This window comes from Pyrgilauda ruficollis, unplaced genomic scaffold (assembly GCF_017590135.1).
Source record: "Pyrgilauda ruficollis isolate IOZ18807 unplaced genomic scaffold, ASM1759013v1 scaffold158, whole genome shotgun sequence".
Lineage (NCBI taxonomy): Eukaryota > Metazoa > Chordata > Aves > Passeriformes > Passeridae > Pyrgilauda > Pyrgilauda ruficollis.
This window is the reverse complement of record NW_024514543.1, coordinates 189,470-212,996: the sequence shown is the minus strand read 5'-3', so window position 1 is coordinate 212,996 and position 23,527 is coordinate 189,470. Positions and strand designations below refer to the sequence as shown.

The following is a 23,527-nucleotide window of genomic DNA, read 5'->3' as shown; positions in this document are numbered from 1 at the left end:
ACATGAGGTGGGGAATTGGACTAGACTATCCACACAGAGGTTCCTGCCAACCTACAATTCCACAATTACAAGCCACACAAACTGACAGGGAGGCTTTAAAGGAAAGAGATACACAACATCATTCAGACTACTTGTCTGAAACATGTTTTCACTCCTCAGTATCCAAGCCCCCAGTTTAGTGGTGAAGACAAATTAAAAGTGGTTGTGACAACCTTGAGCAGAAAACCAGCAGAAGAGTTGGGATCAGAACCATAACACCCTCATTATGAATTTTAGTATGTGGAGTACAGTTCCTGCACTTGGGAGATGCCAGCTCTTGTCCCAGTTCTCACAGACCTCATTTGTGATCTTGGAGGCACAAGAGGGGGACAAAGCCAAAGTACTTCTTGTCTGCTTGACCCTCCTCCTGTCAGTCAATCACTTGTTTAAAGGAAAGGCAATTCAGGTAGTTACAGAGCACACAGTAGGAGATGAATCCCTTCCAAGTGCTTCTGCAACTTCAGCTAGCACAAGAAACATATTCTCAGGAAGAGAAAAAAAGAAAAAAGAGTTTGTGCACACAATCCAGAGCAGGAACTCAGAGGTAAAGGGGGGCAGTCCCAGTGATGGGACAGAAGAGCCCTCCTGAGCTTGAAGTATGAACAGGCAGTGACCACCTAAGGGGAAATGGGCAAGCAAAACAACTCAATGTGGGCTTCAGAGCCTCAGCCGCAAATGAGCAAGTTCTTGGGATGCCCTTGCATAACATTTGAGGCTGACATCAAGTTGGGTTCAGTCAGACTTGAATTTTGATGCTCCACTGAGATGCAGGAAAGAAGCTCTTCAGATGGTAAGACCTTCTGCCAGCTAAGGTTTGCACAGGAACATTTTCTGAAGGGATTTGGGCCTTTTTCTTTTTTACTGTTGAAATATTGTTTGATTTTCTTAAGTGTTGCCAACACAAATACATCATCTTCCCTCTTTCTTGCATAGAGAGAGATGAAGCCAGAACAACTTATGATCTTAATCACTTGGTGATAGTCAGGAAGTTCAGGTACCTGCTTTCAGACTCTTGACTTCTAAAATACATTTAATTCAATTTTGGTGGAAAGCAATATACTGACAAATGTTGCAGGAATTTCATAGAAACATCCTAAAAAATAAAAATCAGTTATCTGAGCAAACAATTTCAATAAATTTATGCTGGTAATTTGAAAGAATTTAAATTTTTCAATTTAAAATACATAAAAATAATGGGATTATATATTCTCCATTTATGAAAAGTAGAGTTTTCAGAACATCAGCGTTTCCTCTACAGAATTAATGTCTTCTTCATGCACTGTTCTAAATCACCAGCTAATTTCTGTTTCCAGATCTCTGGCATTTCACCAGCACTACTGAGAATCTAAAGAACAGTTACTGGAAATGTTTTTGGTTAACCAACTTCTTGTTCACAAATCTCAGCACACGTGCAAACTTCAAGGGCTGCAATCCTGCAGTTTGATCTCTAGTACAAGATAGAGGCATCAAGTCTCAGTCTCCTTGACTTTTAAAGGACAGAAAGGTCATCTGTAATAGCTGAGGGGTACTTGTCCTTAATGCCAGCAAGCCACCCACTGAAAACAGTGGGAGTTTAGCCCAAATTAGGATTTCAGGATTTATCCCTGTAACACTTCCCACACAGTACTACCTGACAGCTTCTGAAAACTGGCAAAATGTGAGGGACATGCCAACACCATCCCAGATGAGGCTTCCAAGGGTGTGTTTTGTAACAATTGAATTCAACCAACACCAGTCTGCATATGCACATATTCTCACAACTCCAAGGGGGCTTAGCATGCTGATTTTAAAAGCAGTGGCTAAAAACACCTCTCTGATAGCTATTCAATGCTAAATAAACCACACTTTAAAACAACCCAACCATAAAGCAGTTCCATCCAGGGTATCATTTAACTTGTGCAATAATACCCCCACCTTCAGACGCTTTTCTAGAACTTTTTTCCAGCACCCAATACCTCCAGAACTGCCCTAAAATAGCTATTGCCATCCCCAGCATGACCTGGGATAAGGTGGGTTTACAGACAGGAGGCACTGAGGTCTGAGAGGCCAGTTTCTGCCCAGACAGTGCCTTTGAACCCAAGTCTAATGGTACTGATGCTCAGGAAACCAGTTTACCACTGGCTGATGAACTTTCCCATCCCTGTGCCACTCTTAACTGAGCAAATATTGACCAGGTACGTATGTGCCAGAGCTGAGGGCTTCTCCTGAGGGAAACATGTCTACGAGCCCTGTTCAACCCAACCTGGCCTTGATCCTGCAGGGAGCTGAGGAACTCAGGGATTCCAGGGGCCAAAGGCTTTGTACACTATCATTGCTCTGAATGGGGCGCCTGGGTCCTGCACAAAGCCCCTGGTTTTACAGACAACAGCATAGGGTCTGTAGCATCCAATTATTTAAAAGATCCTTTATTTGGATCCCTGGAGGCACCAGAGCTTTGCACAAGACAGAGTCAGCACCTATGGTGCAAGTCAGATTGTATCCTTGTAAATAACTAATGCAGCAACTGGGACACAACAGGTAAGAGGAACGGCCTCTTCAGCTACCGCAGCATCTCCCTGACAGCAACCAACGGAAAATAACCCAAACAAATGATAAAAAAAAATTTAAAAGACAGTCAAGGACAGTGGGGCTTTCGGAGACTGAAACATGACTCATTTTGGAGCAAGAGCACAGCTAAGCAGACACACTGCTGAAGAAACAAGAAAAGTACCACTCTAAAAGCAGTAATTAGTTAGCAAATGACAGAAGACTTCCACAGGTTATTTGGTAGGCTTGCATTTTTCCCTGAAACTAGTCATTTTTAAGAGGATCCAAATGCAGGAGAAGGAAAAAAGCCTGACTCAAAGAATAAAAAAACCCTACCAGATCAAATAGAAAAAAAAAAAAAAAATCCCATAGTTGTCATGCTTATGACTTACATTCTCTAGACAGGAAAACTTTGGAGCAGCAAAAGCCTCTCCGCCCTTCACTTCACAAACCCTTGATATCATAATCACATTTTTAAAGTACTGCCTTCTCGAACGATGCAGATTAAAAGGCCTAAGTAATTCTCTGCCATACTGTTGAAAACCACACACCAGCATGAAACAGCATTTATGGCGTGCAAGGCCACTAAACTGTGACTTACAGTGCAATAAATTGTATCCACACAGATACCACTGCCACTGCTGAGCACAAAACTGAGGAAATTCCTCGTTCCTGGCCTCTGGGGTTTGTTTGAGTGAGAGAAGTTGAACTGTTCCTGCTTGGAACAGGGTTTTGTCCTGCAGAAAGTTCAGTATCTCAGCTAAAACAGCAATTGTCCTGTAATTATCATGCACACTTTATAGTCAGTGGAACAAAAGGGAACTTTCACTTCAAAAGTACTTTTTAAGGCAAAAACAGAGGACAGCTTTTCAAAGGATGACTGGGAAAGGACAAGGAGAGAAGATCGTGCATTTTTATGGGTCAGCAAAGCAGTGCTGAAACAACTGTGGCAGAGGATGGTCATGGAAGACCAGGCTTCGTTTGCCACACCAAAAGTGGGTTTACTTTCCCAGAGTTAATGCACTTGTCAGCCACTCAGACACAGCCCCAAACAAGAAGGCAGCCTGACAAGACAGAACAAGACACCCAGCTGGCTCCACAGTCTAGACAAAAACTTGCTTCTCTGAAGCTTTTATATTTTCCCTTCCTCTTCCAGAGTTAAAATTGGCATGGTATCAGTTCCGTTCCCAAATGGAAAGCCCTCTGAGATCAGACCAGATTTTGAAGCTTTCTAGCAACTACACAGATCAGACCGCCAGAGCTTGCTGCTGACATGTCTGTGCTCAGGGCATCTGCAGGGTAGTCTTGGGATCAGAGCAGAGCTACAGTTGGATGCTCTCCAGAGGTATTTTGGGAGAACAGAATCAAATTGCCACACAAACACAATTGCCAAGTTTCCATCTACTGTTTCAGCAATTTGCTTGACACGTTTAATTTCAGAGGAGAGAGTGGTAGAGTAATATGTTGTTTTTATTAATATGTCCAAATTCCTTAACACAGCATTCATATCTTTGGTATGGTGCAGGACTCTTTCAAGCTCTGCTTTTGATAACAGAAAGCATTACAAATTCTTCATGCCGCATGGAAAAAATATTTGGATAGACTGAGTTTAGGGCAGTCACTGAGATAGGCGCAAAGCAACATTCTTAAATTACCTATTTAAGCTACCTATAAAAATCTTCAAATCTGGAGCAGAGAATTTTGGTCCTCTACTTTCTTTTCAGCAGTCCATTCAGAAAGCCAACCTTCCAGACACCTGTTGAGCATCTAGTCTCTTCTTTACCTGATGATTTCAATTCCTGTGGCCCACACAGAGCTAACTCATGTGGGAAAAGATTTCCCTGCCTTCTACCCCACAGAATTTAAGAGAGTTCAAATTCTGACCCCTTTTGAAAAGCCTGTCCAAGATCAGCATGTTTCTATGCTCCCATCACCAATTCATTGTCCATCCATCTCTTGCCCATTGCACCACTCCATTTCCAAGCTTACAGACATCTCACAGCATCCCAGAGAATACTCTGAGATCATCTGAATGCACCAATATGCATTTGGATCATCTGTTAAACCCACAAGGCATCCACTGTCAGAAGATCCATAAAGAGTGAAGAGTCAGTGTGTATGACTTCCTCTTCACAATTTCTTTATAAAATATTTCAGTCCCAATTCCCACAGAACTAGAATGTCACCTGAAGAGGACTGTTTGCCTTCAGAGATACATGAGAATTCAGGTTTTCAAGCAAAGCTGAGCTATCAAAAAAACAAGCTGCTTATACATCTAGAGAAGAAGTACAATATTGTCTGTTACACTCTGCGTAAACTGTTCCTCTTCTTCAACAGTTCAGAGCAAAGAAGTCAGTAAATTTTTAATCTAAAAAGTGAGAAGAGATTACAGACCTCTGAAAAAATTACAAAAGCCGTATCATTCTGTAATGCTGTTCACAAGAATGGAGTTCCACCTTCAGGAGCCTGTAATTTGGATTACTAATTTTTTTTAATGTGAAAGGGCTGTATCCCAACACTGACTTTCAAGTCTAAGAGCATTTTAGTCTGAAGATGATTGACCATAGCCAAAAAATCAAGCTAAAGAGTGCAGGAAGTGGCTTCAGACATTTTTAGCAGGTATATGATTTCAAGCACAAGCTTGATATTAGGTTGAACACCCAACAGCACAAGAAGCACCAACTCTAAGCCAGAGATAGGGCAAGTCCCAGATTACAGTCATACAGAAGCAACAAAAATCCATTCTTCCTCTTCAGCTATCTGAAGTTCTCTCCTTTCTTGAATCTTTAAAGAAGGACATTTTTCCTGCTCTATTTCACTTTACATGGGATTCCATGTAAGTAGAAATTCCACCTTTCACATTACTTTTTGGCACAATCTTCACATGGGAAGATAGATTTTAAAGAGAGCTTGAGCGTGTAAAAACTGCACCTTCCTACTCCACAAGTTAGACAAAGTGCTCCAAAATCATACTCTGTGTAGTAACAGTAATTAAGATTTTACCCGTTTCCTCAGAGTTTTGCAGAGAATATGAAAAATCATTTAAGTTTTGAAGTCACAAACACCACTGGCCCCGTCAGCCTCACAGACTCAACAGTGGATTTACAAAGAGTGGGTGACACTTCTGCAGGCAATCTCCAAGCCCTGAGCAAGAACAATGCTGGCCAGAGCTGTGACAATGCAAAAGTGACTTGAGCACTTGAGCACAATCTGGTCAACAGTTACTGCTTAGAGATCCCATGAGAGCTCCACTAGAGATATCAGAGGAAATACTTCTGCAGAAATCCTCTCGCAGGCACAAAGGAGGAGAAAGAAACAGTACAAAGCTCTCAAGCACTACTTTGCTTGCTCTTGTACTAGTGAGAGAAACCCACAGCAGCACAGACTTCAGCATAAGCCACTCATGAACACTGCAGTCTTCCAGTACCCAAATATTGTCCACAAGAAATCAAGAGGAGAACAGTTTACAAGGAATGTAGTGATGAGACAAGAGGAAAAAGCTTCAAAATTACAGAAGGCAGGTTTAGATTTGATATTAGGAAGAGATTCTCTCCTGTGAGAGTGGTGAGGCACTGGCACAGGTTGCACAGAGAGGCTGTGGATGCTCCATCCCTGGGAGTGTTCCAGGCCGGGTTGGACGGGGCCTTGAGCAACCTGGTCTAGTGAAAGGTTTCCCTGACCATGGCAGAGGGTTGGAATGAGATGACTTTGAGGTCCCTTCCCACTCAAACCATTCTATGACAGACACTCTGACTGCAGGCAGCTTGACCTGGTTAAGCCATGACACTGCCCATGCTGCAAACACACCTCCAATGGCAGTGAAGACTGAGCTACAAAGACAAGCACAAAGCCAGGTGACACAGATTTCAACATGATAACACCGTTTTAACAGACATGCAAGCACAACCCCAGTTTCCTTTAAAAATGAAAGGTTTCAGTGAGATAACTCAAGCAATTAAACCTACACAAAGCCTTGAGTCACTTGCTGGGTCAAGATCCAGCTGATTCCAAGAATCTGTATGCAGGCTGCTTACCCAGAAATTAACCTTCTGCCTCAGAAAGTGTTGCTTAATTTAGAAGAGTGATTACTTACAGCACCTGCTGCTAGCCTCACAGCCCCATACACCAGCTTCTCCAAAATTAATGCTAAGTCTTCTAAAATTATTTACATAAGTCATTAAGGAATGAACTAAAAAAACTGTGCTAAATGTAAAACATAACAATCAGCTGAGTTATCAGCAGCAATTGAAACTGTAATTTCCAAAGTAAATAGTGTGAGTTAAGGCAGTTTGAGCTGAAGTTGCAGAGCCAGTCCGTGTGGCAGACTCCCTTCCTCAGCCAGGAATAAACAGCAAGCACTGCACAGGAGACACACACCAAACTGTGTATGCACATGACACACCACCTTGGAAGCGGCCCCACACAGCATGAGAACCTTTGCAAAAGAGGTGTCCTGGCTTTAAAGCCACATTATCTGAAGGCTTTAAATGTAAAGCCAAACCCACAATAGCCTTGTCATGCAAGCAAAGAGCCTCAAGCAGTAGCTGAGGACTGAGATCAGCAGGCAATGGAGAGAGAGAAAGAAGAGAAGAAAGGAGGACCAAAGAGCAGCTTGATTCCCAAGCCTTAGCCCTCCTCTAGAAGTTTCTGTTCATATTTTCAGATAGATACTCTAAATAAGTACGCAGGCCCTAACAGGATGTATCCAGGAATGCCATTGCTAGGCCCTTCAGATAGATACTCTAAATTGTACACAGGCCCTAACAGGATGTATCCAGGAATGCCATTGCTAGGCCAGCCCAGTAATTTTTAATCATTCATGGCAATTGGCAGAAGGGCCCATAGACTGGAGGAAAGCAAATGTGTCAATCCTGATGTTCCAGAAGACCCAGGGAACCACGGGTGCACCTACAGGAACCTCATCAAGTTCAACAAGGAGAAACACAGTTTTGCACTCAGAGAGGAACAATCACAGGCACCTACAGGTGCTGGGGTTCACCCAGATGGAAAACACTCAGGCAGAAAAGGACCTGGGGGTCTCGGTGGTCACGAAGTTGAGTGTGAGTTAGCAGTGAGTCCTTCCAGCCAGGAAGGCAAATGGCATCCTGGGCTGTATTAGGCCAAGTGTTGCCAGGTTCAAGGCAGATGGTCCTTCCCCTCTCCTCAGCACTGGTGTGCTGGGTCCAGTTCTGGCCTTTCCTCTATGAGAGGCACACAGGCCAGAGAGAGTCCAGGCCACAAAGATGCTATGGGGAGCATGTCTTCAATGATGAAAGGTTGACAGAGCTGGGAGTGCTCAGCCGAGAGAAGAGCAGGCTCAGGGGGATCCCCTCGATGTCTATAAATACCTGCAGGGAGGATGCAAAGCAGACAGAACCAGGCTCTTGTCAGGGATGCCCAGGACCAGAGGCATTGGGCACAAACTGAAACACGGAGGGCACCTCTGAACATCAGGAAACACTTTTTCACTGTGAAGGTGACCATGCACTGGCACAGGCTGGCCAGAAAGGTGGTGGAGTCTCCATCCTTGGAGATATTCAAATGCTGTCTGGGCACAGTCCTGGGTAACTGGCTGTAGGTGGCCTTGCTTGATTACAGCAGGTTGGGCCAGATGACCTTGGAGTTCCCTTCCCTCAGCCAGTCTGTGATTCTGTGAAGACATGTACCTAAATGTGTACAGGCATCAAGAAAAGCCCTTCCAAGACACGATGCAAACTTTTGCCACAACTTTAACTACTGAATGCACATTTTTATTTTGCTTGGGAAAAGATGACATTTCAGTAATGTTAGCTGAGATGTTGCGTGCTTCCTTGCAGGAGACGGGGCTCAGAATTAAAGATGTAACCCTTTACCACACAGGTCTGTCTCAGAGAAGTCAGCCCACTTGCTTGTGTGCACACAAATTGGAAGCAATCCACATTTGGAGGCTTATTTCTTTTCCTAATCATGATAGAGGTTATTTGCAAAAATCCAGCTGGGATCTTAAAACCCACTTCATGCACTCAGAAGGACTTTTTCAGCAGCTTGAAAATATCCAACAGTCTATGCCTGCTTCCTCCCCTGACCCATATATATCAAACTCTAAAAGCCACAAGCGGCCTATACAGGAAAGTTTGCCTTTTAGGAGATGGAACAAAGAACATAACATTCCTGTCTGAGTGCAACAAAAACAGTTTGAACAAGATTTCAAAAGGTCGCAGTCATCGCAGCCTCCCAGAACTAGAGGCACCCAGTTGCAATTCAAGCTACGCAGCTCATCTCTTTCAAGTCCAAAAGCTTGGCTAAGTTTGCAGGTCTTTTGGGGACACTAAGCAAAGCACCAGAGTGCCTCAGCTCCAGACACCGGCTGCCTCAGAAGCCAAAGCAAGCAAAGTAAAACTCAAAGTACTGAGGCTTAGGAGAGCTGTGTGGGCAAAATATGACTTCATCCATTGCTTTGTAGCTGTGTAGCAGGCCCAGGAAACATCACACTTCATATGATTCCTTAGGGTGTTCTTATTTCCTTGCTTATGGTTTATGGATTGAAGCATCTTCTAATCTGTACATCTTTCCAAAAGAACCCACTATCTGCTGTTTCACAATGTACAATGAATTAATGAAGGTTTGATATAAATAAATAGCCTGAAATTATTTTGGAAGAGAAAATGCACAAGAGTTTCTCCAGAAAAGCATACAACTCCTCCTTCCCCCACCCCCTTGGCCAGCTCTGCCTGTACAAGAGGCTTATAAAATTTCAGGACTTTTTCTAAATTTTAAGCACTGCACAGAAAACCATTCATGCATAAAACACTACTCAGTGATAAAACGTTACTAATGTGGGTGGAAGAACAACTTCTGTCAGGTAACACAGAATACCTGAAAGTGCACAGTAGCTCCACTGCCCTTCTATAAACTGAAGACATAGCTGAAGTGAGTTGAGAAAGGTCACACAGGTTTACAGCAGAGAAGAAACACAACTTCCAGGTTTCTGTCCTGTTCTGCTTCTGCACTTGCAAGCCTCCAACCCTCTGTTAATTTTGCAAGCGACTTGAGCAAGGCATGGAGCAGGGATCTGCTGCTGGAACAGGCTGCCAGGCAGAAGCTGCTGCAGCTGGCACTACTCTCAGAATGGAAACAGCTCAGAGAGCAGGAGGAACTGGCAGTGCTCTGCCATCCTTACCCATCTTCTGTGCAACTTTCCCAATCAGAGACATTGGCACTGCTCACTCTCTTTTGCCTTTCCACCTGAATGAGCCTCACAGATTTGTTCCTGGTTTAAACTACCAAGTGATTACAACACTTTACCCTAGTCCCTATAGGGCACAAGTTGCATAAAGCAGAGATTTGCATCACTGCTCCTGGCACACCTTACAGTGTTCTTGTTCTGACCACCTGTGCTAGGAATGGAATTTTCATGTCACAGAATCATGGAGTCATTAAGGTTGGAAAAAAACCTTTAAAATCATCAAGCCCAACTACCAACCCAGCACCACCACCACATTCACCATTAAACCATATCCTCAAGTGCCATATTCAAACATTTTCTGAACATTTTCAGGGATGGTGACTCCACCACTTTCTTAAGCAGTCTGTTTCAATGATTCATAACCTCCCCTGGCATATCTTGAGGACATTTCCTCATGTTCTGTTAAGATGAAGGAAATGGTCAGGCCTCTTTCTCTGGAAAAACATTTCACCATCAGACATTTCTCTACAGCTTCTGCACTCTGAGGTGCTTAAAGCCTTCAGCACATCCCCTCAGACTGCCATGACTGACATTGACCTTGTTCCCCACTTACCTCACATCAGGATGAATCTGTTGCCCTCCACTCAAAGCACATGCTCCAACCTATGAACTCACCCCATTGCAAAGCACATCCAAGCTGTGACATGACCATCACATTCCTTTCTTTCTCTCTAAAGTGCACTCATTTATGTTGCTTTGCTGAACAGCTGAAGGACATCTACTCCCACAGGCCCATCTTTGCCCCACCTCCTTGCTCATCTGTTTCCTGCTTCCCCAGGAGATTGGTGGCAGATGCCCACCTGGGGCTGCAAAGCCCCAGCATCACCAGTTAATTCCCATCCATTTTAACTTGTAAACACTTTTCAGATCAATGGCATGAACTGCCACTTCAATGAAACATTAAGAGCTGAGCATCAAAACCCTCCTTTGATTCATGTAAGATTCTGGTAAGAGAAGCTGTATTTCTAGACATTCTCTAGAGGCAGCCCTTGGGGCAGAAGCAGAAATAGAACAAAACCAACATTGCCCTCATGGAGTGGCATCATGCCAAATCTCTCTAGGCTTTTGGCATCAGAAAAAATTGCCAGCTACCACCAGATTCAGCAGGAATCAAGCTGAAGGTCTCAGGTGTGCAGTCTATCACCAGTTCAGCTTCTTGAAACACACCAAGGTTCTGATAACAGGAGAGCAAAACTATCTCTAGCATGAGACTTTCTGAAAGGGGTGCTTCCTTCAGTCACCACAAACAAGCAGCAGGTGCTAAAAACATGCCAGGTTTGACTCACAAGCTTCATTAGCCTCTTTACAGAGTTAGTGGTTTGTTTTTCATATTTCTCTTTGTGAACAGTGAAGGAGATCCTCTTTTATTTGTATGCCCCACTTCCAGTACAGTTCCAGCAACAGCTGAGTTTTAACACCTTTATCACTTTTTTTTCTTAACAGGAAAATAAATAAACAAAAGGCCACACACACACCCTGAATTTTCCCTCCTTAATGGTACAGAAACATTTTACTCATCTGCTCCCTGTCCCTTCCAGGTTTTACAACCCAGAACAAATTTTAGCCAACAGCATTTGTTTGTGACTTCCAGCGCCATTTGTCTTCTTTCTCAAAGGTTCAGAGAACCATCTTGACCCAATCCCATTACTACTGCTAGTACATTAGCAACTCATCTGGCTGGTGGGAATCACATTTTGATCATAACAGGCACCACTGTTCCAAAGAGATGGGTAAACCAAGTGTTGCAATACAATACCCTGGCAACAGGCACCATGGCAGAAGTTGTCTGAGCCAGCAACATGATGTGGCTGAAAGGGCTTGGAAGCAGATTCACATCCCATTTGGCCACTCCCACTACAGGGACAACAACCTCAGGCAGAGCTGCAACAGCCACCCCAGCATCTGTCCAGAAACCACAAATTAGTGGCCCAAAATAAAGTTGTGAGGAGGCAGTGCCTCTGCATTGGTTCAATTCCTCTGGCTGTCAACCAGCTTGGAGCAAGTCCCACAGGTACAGAAAACCTGAGACTGGAATCAGGCCTCCCATCGGTGAGGCAACCCGATTTCACTGTCCTTTTCATCAATCCCTCAGGGCTGTTTTCACTGTCTCATGAGAATCTGGGATATAGTTATGTAAAACAGATTCCTCACCCTTAATTAAAATAAAGTTCACATGCACACCCTGCTGAAGGCAGCATTAAAAAAAAATTACTTCTATGAGGAATAAGTCACTTATAATTAAAAAAAAAAAATCTCATTGTGCACACAAGGGAGTGTCAAACACTTGCCAGCCACCTGGATAATTGCTTCCTATGAAAAACTCCACAGGAGAGCCCTGGGGAAAGGAAGGGTCATGCAGAGATTCTTGCAAAAGTAAGAGTCTTGAGAAGTACAAGTGGGATTTGCCCTGCACAGGTGAGTCCCTGAAAGCCTGCCACCAAATTCCACCCAGTCTGAGGCCACAGTCATCAATTCTCCACTGCACTATATGGTCTTCCACCTATTTTAAAATCAAAGCCCCCCATCATGTTTAATCAAAAGTTCCCTGGTTGTAAAAGCATGAGAGCTGATGGCTCATATTAGCTTTACCTGCTGACTTTGTGATTTAAACCTTTGTTCCTTCCTTTCTTCCCATATGGAACAGTCTCAACTATTTCAGCTTCTTCTTGGAAGGTAGCCCATTTCATTGCCCTTTATTTCATTGCCCTGTGCTCTGCAAGAGATGTGAAGACCAGAACTGCACATCACCCACAAGATATGGGTACACTGAGCATTGATACCAAAGCCAAATGGTGTCATACATCACCTTCCCAATGAGGATGGTGGCCTTTGTGGTTGCTGCTGAAGTGATGTTTCCCTCTCCACCATAAGATGTGAAATTTTTTACTTCCTATTATCCATGTGGATTTCAAACCATAAAAAAGCCTTTCCTCCAAACTTACAGGAACTTAAGGCATTGACAGAAGTTTTCTCAAACTCCAAAGATCTTGTATCCACTTGAACTGTTCCTTATTGACACCCCACTTTATGGGGAACTTCATGGGATTGGGAAGCAGGATTTGCATTTTCAGAAGCCACACCGACTTTCCCATTCACAGTTAATATTTCTCTACATATTCAGAGATCCTTTCCATTCCTGGTAGCATGACTCTTTGTTGTGTTGTTCCCAGGATCCCCTCTAGAGCCCTTTTTGTACTTGGGAATCACACTGGCAGCTCCCCAGTCCTCTGGCACAGCGGCTGTCTGCAGTGATAAATTAAACAGCTTGGCCAGCAGTTCTGCAGTTTCACATTCAAGCTCCTCAGGATTCTTGAATGCCATCCAGCTCTGGTGACTTATTAACATTTCTCTATTTGGTCTAATTTTTCCTTTAGTAATTATCTCAAATTAGTTTATGGATCTACTAGCTACAAAAAATGCACTTGACACAGGAACATCCCCAACACCTCCAGCAGTTAAGACTCTACATTCGCTGCTAATGTTTCTCATCTTCAAGTAGCTTGCTTACACCTTTGACATCAAGCACTCCCCAAGATACCGAAATCTTATTGGATTATATCCTCAGACATAAATATAATATTTATGTCCTAGTGGATATAATAAGAGATGTCCTAACATCTCAGAAGAACAGTCCCAAAACAGACTGTTTTACCTGCCTGCTGTCCCCCTCCTACCAGCCTGTGCCCTGGAGCAGCTGTCACCCTGCTTTTCCCTCCTGATGAAAGTTTCAGATACCACAAGAGATCAGTGAGATTAAACTGTGTCACCATGGCAGCCAGCTGTAAGGCAGGGTGGAGATCCAAGCACTAACAATCCAAGTTTGGGACAGGAGCTATAAAGGCCTAAAGCAGAGTTTCCTAAAGCTTCTCCTGTCTGGGAAGGCTGGCACAAATGGGAAGAGGCTTTTGTGTAAGGTGATGACATTTATAGATACCACCAGTCTGAGGTGCAAACAACTGCAGATTTTAGTGGTTTACCCTGACTGCAGTAGTAAAGCAGGTGCCTTCCTTGCTGCCCCACCTTTGTTTCTGTTCCTCAGCAGCACATCCCTGTGACACTCACAAGGTTCCATGAAAATTCTCCTTTTGAATGAGGCTGTGTGTGAGGCTACCTGCCTGCACAAGCACTTGCAGAGTAAAGATTCAGTTTCTTTCTTCCACACCCTCCATTCCTTGGCATTTATACCCTTCAGAAGCCCATAGCAGTCCTGCCCTCCCACTCATTTTATAAAAACTACACAAGTATATAGCTTTTATCTCCTCTTGCGTCAATCCCTCCAATCCCAAAGTCACTTCTGTTGCTTTCCTTCAACTTCCTTCTCTTTATCTACTAGAAAGTAACAACGATCAAAGCTACCATTACATCACAATAAAAAAATCCCCCCGCCCTTCACAATGATTAGCAACATCAGACCAAATTTTCAGAAAGATATTTAGGAGTTTTTTAAAGTACTTTACCAGCTTAGGTGCCAAATCCCAACAGTTTCTGAGGGAATCAAGCGCCCACGCGCTTTCTGGATTCCCACTAGATGCCTACCCACATCTTTTAGTATGTAACCACATGAAACACTACTTTTGTTCTCAAGGTTAGGCTCTCAAGTGCTGCTAAGACAGTCCCTGAATGTTCCCACTGAAACACATAGGCTACTGAGAGAGTTATGCCTCCTGGTTAGGGAGAGGAAAAAGAAAAAGAAGACAGGGTGGGAGGGGAAAGACAAGAAAAAGAAAAAAAAAAAAGAGAAAAAGTCCTCCACGACTTTTGGCTTTTGCTCTTTCATGGCAGGCAGATCTTACCAAATACCTGCTGCATAGTTCCTGCCAGATGAAAGCTTTGTTTTCATCTTGGCTATGAATTCTGAGGCACAGATGTTGTTGAAGTCTTTCCGTACATATTGCAGGGTATTCAGAGATAAAATGACATTATGCCATATCAGAAATGTGTTTTCCTACTCCTCCTGTGCCTGCTGCTTCCCTGTTTGCCCTTTACACCTATATGACAGAACCAAGCATATTATTTCTCCAGCACAGTTGTGTTTTATGCTCACTGTGAGCCTTTACTGGCAGTGTTTAGGTAGAAGGTGACAAAGAATCACAGCACCTCCATGAAAAAGCCATCAAACATTTGCACAACTCCTACACTACAGCACTTTGGCTATGAAGTGGAGGACTGCAAGGTAGAAGGGGAACAGTGAAACAGTAGGCTTATTTAATTTCGTGAGACTGGCTACAGCATTAGCAATTTAATTCTGTCTCAGAGTAAAAATATAGTTCCAGCTGAACACCAGAAGAAGTTTGGGCCCAGCTTGTAATCATTCTCTCAATTCTGAAAAACTTCTCAAGAATACATATAACACTTACATAAGACATTATCCAGATAGGTGATGGGAAAATCCCAAAAGTGTTCGGCTACACTAACAAATGAACCCACCAGGCCAAGCACAGAAGTCCCTACAGCATGGCAGGGATTACAAGAATTATTCCTCCATATGGAATCAAAGCAGGATTCAGAGAAACAGAACAACGGGATGGGGAGAAATACATGATCCAGTTGTGATGTTTTATCAGGGTCTTTCCCACAAAGACATTTATTAAAGACAGAGAACTAGCTAGAGAACAGTTGAAATCAAAAGGCTGAGAAAGTTGGGGCTGTTCAGCCTGGAGAAGAAAAGACTCCAGGACACCTTAAAGCCCTTCCAGTACCTAAAGGGGGCTAGAAGAAGGTTAAAGAGGGACTTTTTACAAGGGCATGGAGTGACAGGGCAAGGCTGGGGGTGGGCTTAAGCTGAAGGAGGGTAGGTTTGATATTAGGAAGAAATTCTTTACTATAAAAGTGGTGAGGCACTGGCACAGGTTGCCCAGAGAAGCTGTGGATACCCCATCCCTGGAAGTGGTCAAGACCAGGTTGGATGGAATTTTGAGTAACCTGCTCTAGTAGAAGATTCCTTGCCTATGGCAGGGGGATGATCTTTAAGGTCATTTCAAGCCAAGCAATTCTATGATTCTATAAAATCCATTCTGCACTAAGGACTTTCAGTTCTGCAGCATAAGCAGGTCCCACAGGAGCTGACTGGGCAGGTGCTAGAGCTTCAGGGAGCTTGGGGACAGAGGGATGTAGGAACAAAATAAGCAAAATAAAAAGCTGTATACAGCAGGTATCACAACAGCAGAGATCTCACTGTATGTATGTCTCACAGACCTTGCTTCCAGCACTCAGACCTGCAGGCAGCTCCGTGATCTTTAATACTACACCACAGCTACAATCACTCATACTGCTTTGCAAAGTTTCCTGCCAGGTCAGCTCACAGCCAAGTGCTGAAAGGGAAAAGCACCCTTGCCTTTGGATGGCTGTGTGCCACGATGAGCTCAGCTGTGTCAAGCTTCATCCTCCGATCTCAGCTCCTAAGAAACTCAAGCAAAGAGCACGCTCCCAGCAGGTGGAGAGAGATCCCTCCTTTCCTTTCATCATGTACTCAGTCTCCAAAAAGTTCAACTTCAGAATTACACTTTCAATGTTAACTTTGAGTTGACCACATCAAAAGGAAAACAGCTGCCAATGACCACATCCTTGCTTTATAGTTTGGGGGAGGAGGGGAGTGCAAGCTGGTTTTGAGAAGAAAAGCAAAACACAAGCTTCTCATATGCTAGTTGAGAAGAATCTTAAGTCAACCACACTCTCCTCCAAAATTTGTAGTTAATTCATTAGCAATTTAAAGCCCTCACTGAGAGAGTTTTTATGCTGAAACTAGCACAAGTTATGCTTACAGAGAACCCTTTCCCCACTGACCCCATTCATACCCTGATAAAAAAAAACAAAAACCTCTCACAAGAGCCCCATCACGGAAGGGAAGCACATGAATTCATGAGAAAGGAGATTCAGAGCACAGAGATCAGGCATGCTCATCATCTTGGATTTCAGATGATTTACCTACAGCTACAGGAAGTACAGATGGAACAGGATCTCAAGCCTTCAAAAACAAACACAGCTACACCACACATTGGATGAGATCACCTTGTTGAAGTCACTGCTCCTCGATACTGAGCCAAAATAACAGGGTGGGATTCAAAAAGCAGCATCATCAGAAACACAAAGCATCCACTGTAATACTAAATTTAAAGCAGGTATGATGTAAAAAGCAGAAAGCCACTTGTTGATCAGGTGAGATTATGTTCATCTTCATGATCATTACATCCTAAGCTGCACATTTAATGCTGCCATATGTCATCATGTGATGAAATGTTTTTGAAATAAATGAAAAAAAGCCCACACAAACACTGTTGGTGGCATTTGGACTAGGTCCCAGGATGAATAAGTATTGGATCAGAAGGCAGGAAGGGCTCCTGCAGGATGTACCTAGTGTTAGAAAGAATTGGCTCTTATATAAAACGCAAAGGTCACCTAGAATAAAATTGATTATGTGAATTAAACACATTAAAAAATTATCTTGATGATCATCTAATGAGGTGCAGGAGATAAAGGAAATCAAGCTGAAAGCATTTCAACATTAGCATTTTTCTAAAGTAGCAAATAACTTTAAACTAAGCCTTTGCCTGCAAGAAAAGACATTTTTGGTTGGACAAATTAAATGACTAAATTCTTACCATTTTTTACAGCTCATCACTTCTGAATGTTTTTCTTTTGAAACTCAAGGACTTGTTTCAGAGGCCCACAGAACAAAAGAAAAACTGGCATCCTGAAGTCTACAAGGCAGTGAGATTTCTGATCTGCCCTTGCAGCCTTCTCCTGCCCTGACACCCCCAAATCCCCTCTTCACTGTGAGTCAAGCTTGGGAGGGGGGGCTGTTAATATGAGCTGGCAGGACACTGTTTCAGCAAGCATAACTTGGATGTGGAAGGCAGAAACCCTACTATGACAGTGCAGTGAGTCACTCGATGACAAGTCACTGAGGCATTTAGAGATGGATTTTGAATTCTAACAAGTGGCACTGTTTTGCCTCCTCTAAGGGAAGGATGTGCCTTTATTGAACCTGCAATCCAAACACCGCCTGTGACCGTCTGCCTCCGATTAAAGACAGCCGACACAGGAATACAGTATTGCATATTTTCTGTCTTGCAGGAGAGCCCTGAAGGAATCTTGAGTTGTTTGCTTTCTCTTCTTGAATCAAGTCCTGCTTTTGTCATTCCCAGCCCTGCCCTTACCTCCTCAGCCTTTCTAAGGAAATCTACAGATTTAAATATTTCCAGATACTTCATCACCAAAACTACCTGCTTGATAGAGGAAGATAATGGGTTTCTTCCACTATCCAGTCTTCATCCTCCTCCCAAGCCCCAAACAAGATGCTTTGTACTGGGGTGGAGGACAAAATATTTCACCTCCCTGCTGCTCATCTGTGCTTGCCCAGTATCTTCAGGATCACAGAAGTATAAGGAATCTGTTTCTCATCAGTCTTAGGAGTGGCAGGGGAAAGTAAAGATAGGCAGGAGATGAGCAAGGTTTCTGTAGAAAGGCAAAAGGAAAACAAACAAACAAACAATGCTTTAAGAGATATGATCAAGGAATGAAAGCAGAGAAAAGAAACCAAACAGGAAGAATACAAAAGTTATTTCCGACATACACACTGCAAGTTAAGCTCAGTATTGTTGTCAGGGCTCCCAGAAATGGCAAGAGACACAAGTCTAACATTGGAGGTTACAGCTCCAGATAAAGTGCCAGTTTAATTTTATTCATACTCTTTAAAATCTGGTTTAGAAATACATGCAAAGGAATTAAAGCAGGCCTGGAAAAGTACTTCCAGTCTCACTTCTTCAGAGTCTTTTGGCTGTGGCATGGTAGTGGATGTGACTCCTGCTGATTGCTGTGACTATGGTACAGCCTTTTTACTCATTCTCTCGGCTACCAAGGGAGTCAAAATTGCACAGAAGAATTTATAGCACACACAAATGTAAGAGACTGCAATTTTTCCCAGACACCTGATTACCAAGACATATAGGCTGATGCAACAATAAGAAATTTGATGAACCAGAAATTAAAATGCAGATTTTTATATTAGATCAAGATAATTGTGAGACAATACTTGCTGCTGGTGCTGCAGTTTCCTCTCCTTCCTTCCCTCACAACTTTTCTGGATTTCTGTAAGGCTACTCAGTGAAGACTTCAGTAATTTTGAAGAAATAAGTTATAATGCTAGTAACTCACTGTGAAGAGTTAGTGGATACCATCATTTCCTCACCCAAAATTAGGAACTGGAGGCTCAGACCAAAGCCTCTGTGTGATTAAATCTCTTTATTTAAGTGTTCAAGGCACATTTGGATCAAATTCTGTCATTTTTCTCTACAGATAGGAGTGGGAGAAGTCTTTTTTATATGACACATATTTTTGCATAGCTTTTACATCTCCAGAATCTTAGAGCTTAACAGAAAGCATCAAACACCTTAACACACACCCACAACTGCATACATTTTACCAAAGAACCTTACCAATGACTTTGATTATAAGAAAGGGGATGGTTTTGATGAAAGACTATGTGGTGTCATCACCATTTCATTTCTGGGTCTTTCTTTGAGTTCAGCTCCCAAAGTTTTTTCGTTATCACCTGTTATCATGAGACCAAAGAAGCAACACTGGAAGTGAACACACATCTTATTCCAAAGAGGGACTGAAGATGAGCACAACAGCAGGGTAAAACAAGGATGGGAACTATAAACTTGTGGTTAACACTTTGTGGTTACACAGGAAAATTAGCTCGCCTGAGCAATGTGGCAAAAAAATTCAATCAAACTTTTGTGGAAAAAAGAAGTAGCAATGACCACATCCATGAGAAGTGCCATCCACCAGCAATCATTCCGAGATCTTAGTTCTAAGACTTTATCTTCCTCCAGCCTCCTTCTTGCATGGAAACTGAGTATTCCAGAGCAATGTCTCATTTCAGCAAAATTGGCCCTGTGTCAGGTGGCTCAAACCCTCTCAAGTAAAGCCTTTATTAAAGATACCATTCAAAAAGAAAATAAAAACACAAAAAACCAAAAAATAGAATCCCACACAATATTTAGTAAAGCAGAGAAATTCACACTGGAAATCCAGTTCTAAGTCATTTAAGGTTCCATAGGGTAATTAGATCTATAGGTTAAAAAAATTGCACTTATGTACTAAGGAGGCAATATACATATTTCTGAAGAATTGGGAAAAATTTCACTCTTTTCCATTTTAGGAACAACATGCCCTTTCACATACTTGTTCCTTGAGTTCCTGAGCTTGAATCAAAGAGTTTTCCCCTCTGTGTGCTGTTGAGAAAAATTTGTCTGATTTGCTAAAATTGACCAGTATGTGAATATCTGATCAATGTTAGTTTTTGACCCTACCTAAAACATTAGCCCAATTATACACTAATTTAGATCACTCTCAATAAAATAAACTTTTTAGTACTATGCCTACATCTTCATGTCTATTAAAAATGTTGCCCTAACAAAAAAAAAAAAAAAAAAAGTTTTACTAAATAAAACAATTACAAACTTGGGCTCTATTAAAAGTTAACACATTCTGTGGTTTGCAGAGGAAAATGACATTAAAATTGTCTGGTGTAATGTATTCCTGAAAGGATAAGGACATATAAATTTTTCTATTTCCAGAAGAACTGCAAAATGTAATAGGACTTTGATAATTGAGTGTCTTATTAAAATTAATGAGCTAATCAATATTGCATTTTGAATCTTGATGTGTCCATTTGCTGTTAATCCCTCTTTGTGCTGTGCACTCCCTGGTCTTTGCAGCTGTTACCTGACAAATCTACCTTCTATTGTGAAGGGACACAGGAGTTCAGGCTCAGGTGACCAGTTTCATGAGCGAGAAAAGCAGAGGATACATTACGAGCCTGGCCTCATTTTTTTCCCTCCTCTACCTTGACAATGCTGGCATTAGAGCTCCATAACAGCCTCAAACACCTCACACAGGTAAGCACAGGGCCTTGAGCTGAATGAATCTAACAGCTTCAGCAGTGTGCAGAGAATTGGGAAAGTGGTTGGAATACCCCTCCCTTCTGCTACTGAAGGAAATCAGCTTTTGCTTCACCCCAAACAGGTCTGAACTCTGGAAGCACATGAATTCCACATTCAGCTGTGACTTCTATCCTCTCAAAGCATGATTGAAATAAGGCATTCTTGAAATACCTACTAAAGGCAAATCATAGAATCATCCTGGCACAAAGCCCTCAAGTTGAACTTGTTGGCAAAACTGCATAATGTTTACTTACAGATAGCTGGGGAAATTAAATACAAGTTTTACAAAAGGAATCACTTTTCTACTCTTTCCACAGCAATTTCTCTTAACCCAGTCTCAGAAGAGACTGGGTTTAGAGGCCAAGCCACTCTTATTTTAGGATCAGCAGAGAATGTTCTTTTGGGAATATGTAGGTACCAATAATCTATTTTGTAATTTCTTTATGCTAAATAACTGACAAGGTATTTTGCATTACACTACATGCAAATCAGGGGAAACAAACACATGATGCAAGTCATTGGTTCAATTAAAAACATTTCTCACTCCAGCTCTTACTTCATGAATAGAACATCAGCCCTGAGAAATGGGCTTTGCCTTGTAAGGGAAGCATCATCTAAAATACTGGTGTGCCACTGCAGTCATTAAGAAAGGTGATAGTTCAAAGCCCTCCTGATGCTTAGAATAAGTAGCTCAAAGCCATACTGTGACCTTAGCAAGCCAGGCTGACAAACTGTCTCCTAACCTTTTGTATTTGATTTTCCTTCTCTCTGCTGCCACCTGGAAAGTCATCAAGAGCCATGAGCAGTAAACCATGGGCAGACACTGTAACCACACACAGCAAGCTCACAAGGGCAGGAAACAAAGCCTTAAGGTAAACTTGCAAGACTTCTCCATTCCCGAAACACAATCTGAATAGCAATTATTTTCCTCCCCCGTTTTCCTTTTAGATTACAGGTGGACAGACTTTATGGAAAAAGAAGAAAAAAAAAAAAAGGCATGACACAAGTCTTTATGCCCCACCTGCCTGCAGCACGTACTCTCCACTTGACTTCCTCACAGCCCCACAGCTGAAGGCCCATGGAGATCAAGGAACAGTTTGCAGCTGGATGTCATATGCTTCAAGGCAGTCACAATATATTTTGTGCACTCTCACATAGTAGTTGGGACCACAAAGGGCTACTTGGGTGGAAATTATTTCTTTCCAGAAAGTACATTTGGTTACTACTTCTGCAGTCTTATGATTTGGCCCAATTTTCAAAAATTAAGACTTTTTTTTTTCTACACCAGTCACCTTTTTCTCTTCCTTTCTTTAAACCTAAGAGGATACAAGGTTGCCTAATTCAGCACCACTTCTGACTTTTGACAGGAAGTAAGAAATAGAGTGGCTTGAAGGCAGTTATACCAGCTCAAGAGTAAAACAAACTTGCTATATGGCAGGTCCAAAGAGTACAGATTGCAAGAAGGAAAGAAACCATGGAGGAGAAGTTATTGTTTAACCTGCATCTCAGACTACACACAAGAGACTGATAGTGCACAAGTGGAAGCCGGAACACTTGGATTGTCATCCTGAAAGAGTGTATTAGTACACAAACCAGAACTGAATACTTGGACTTTTTTTTTTTTTTGTTTCCTCCTCCCCCATCCCAACACTAAAATGAAGAGGAAGGGTGAAAAACCACACTACAACAGTGTTTTTGCGGATGGATTTGTTAGCAACGCTGCCTGCATCCCCAAAGTGAGAGGAGCACGTAAAACTCCTCTCAGCTGCTCCAATATACAACACAACACACGGCAGACAGGAGACCAGGGAGACTACAAGAGGAATCAGCATTTTTAGAGTGCAACTCTCTGACCTATTTTAAAAATACCTACAGGAGGGTGACACAAGGCACATCCTGAAAGGGCTTTTTTCTCTCTGCAGATCATACTGGGAGCCTGGGGAAACATGTTCAGCTCAGAGCAACCATGTTTTGAATTTGGAGCATCCATGTTTTCATCAAATGGATCCCATGAAGGGCCCTGAAACTGGGACATGTACACCAGTGTCACATGCCAAAAAGAAGACAGACCATGGAAGGACCCAAAGACATCCACAGCTCTGAGGATATGCCTGAGGTGAGATGGGACAACAGTCAGCTCCCTTTCCTGCACAAAGCCAGGAGCAGTCATCACCACTGGAGCACTGAGCGTTACCCCTCACAGCTACATCGCATCTGCACATGCTGTGCATAACTGCACCCAAGGGCAGGAATTTCAAACTTGAACTTCAGTTTGCATAAAAACCTGATTAGTACAAGCAGCATCAGGTACTTTTAACCTATTCACTCCCAAAGAGCATCATGTGCCTTAACCTCAGATGGGAAAAGCTGATCGCTGATTTCTGTGCTACATCAGTGAGAACTGGCTGACAGTCCCAGTTCTGCTGCCACCAAGGGAAATGGACCTAGCCATTCCCATCTCTGGCAACAGGGGTGCAAAGCAGCTCCTCCCAGGTGAGAGCTGTGCAACTGCATAAGAAAAATCACACACTGGACTATTTTTTCCACAAGAGCAAGCTCTCAGCATCAAGCAGAACATGCTTACATTGTCCTCAATTCCTATACAAGCCAAGACATCAGGCTGAGAAAATTAGTTCGGCTTATTGCCAAGTATAGAAAAACACTCTTTGACACAGTACAATTCTGGTACACAGTATCATTTTTCCTTCCCATAGAGGTAAAAAGCCAGCAGTAGGCATTTTTGCACCTGTCAGAGGGCTAATGGCTGACTAGGCTTTTAAGAAATATG

The 23,527-nt window shown here is 42.7% G+C and overlaps 1 protein-coding gene across 4 annotated transcripts in view; it reads right to left on the bottom strand.

The window, feature by feature from the left end:
- Positions 1 to 23,527, bottom strand: part of PAK1 (p21 (RAC1) activated kinase 1) — a 101,845-nt gene that overhangs the window by 49,576 nt on the left and 28,742 nt on the right. The window contains exon 1 of one of the 4 annotated variants that reach the window (XM_041461911.1): positions 9,421 to 9,441. The exons of the other annotated variants lie outside the window; for them this stretch is intronic. The gene's annotated coding sequence lies outside the window, so the exon portion shown is untranslated. Of the gene's footprint in view, positions 1 to 9,420; positions 9,442 to 23,527 lie in introns of those variants that run through there. 4 annotated transcript variants of the gene reach the window in all.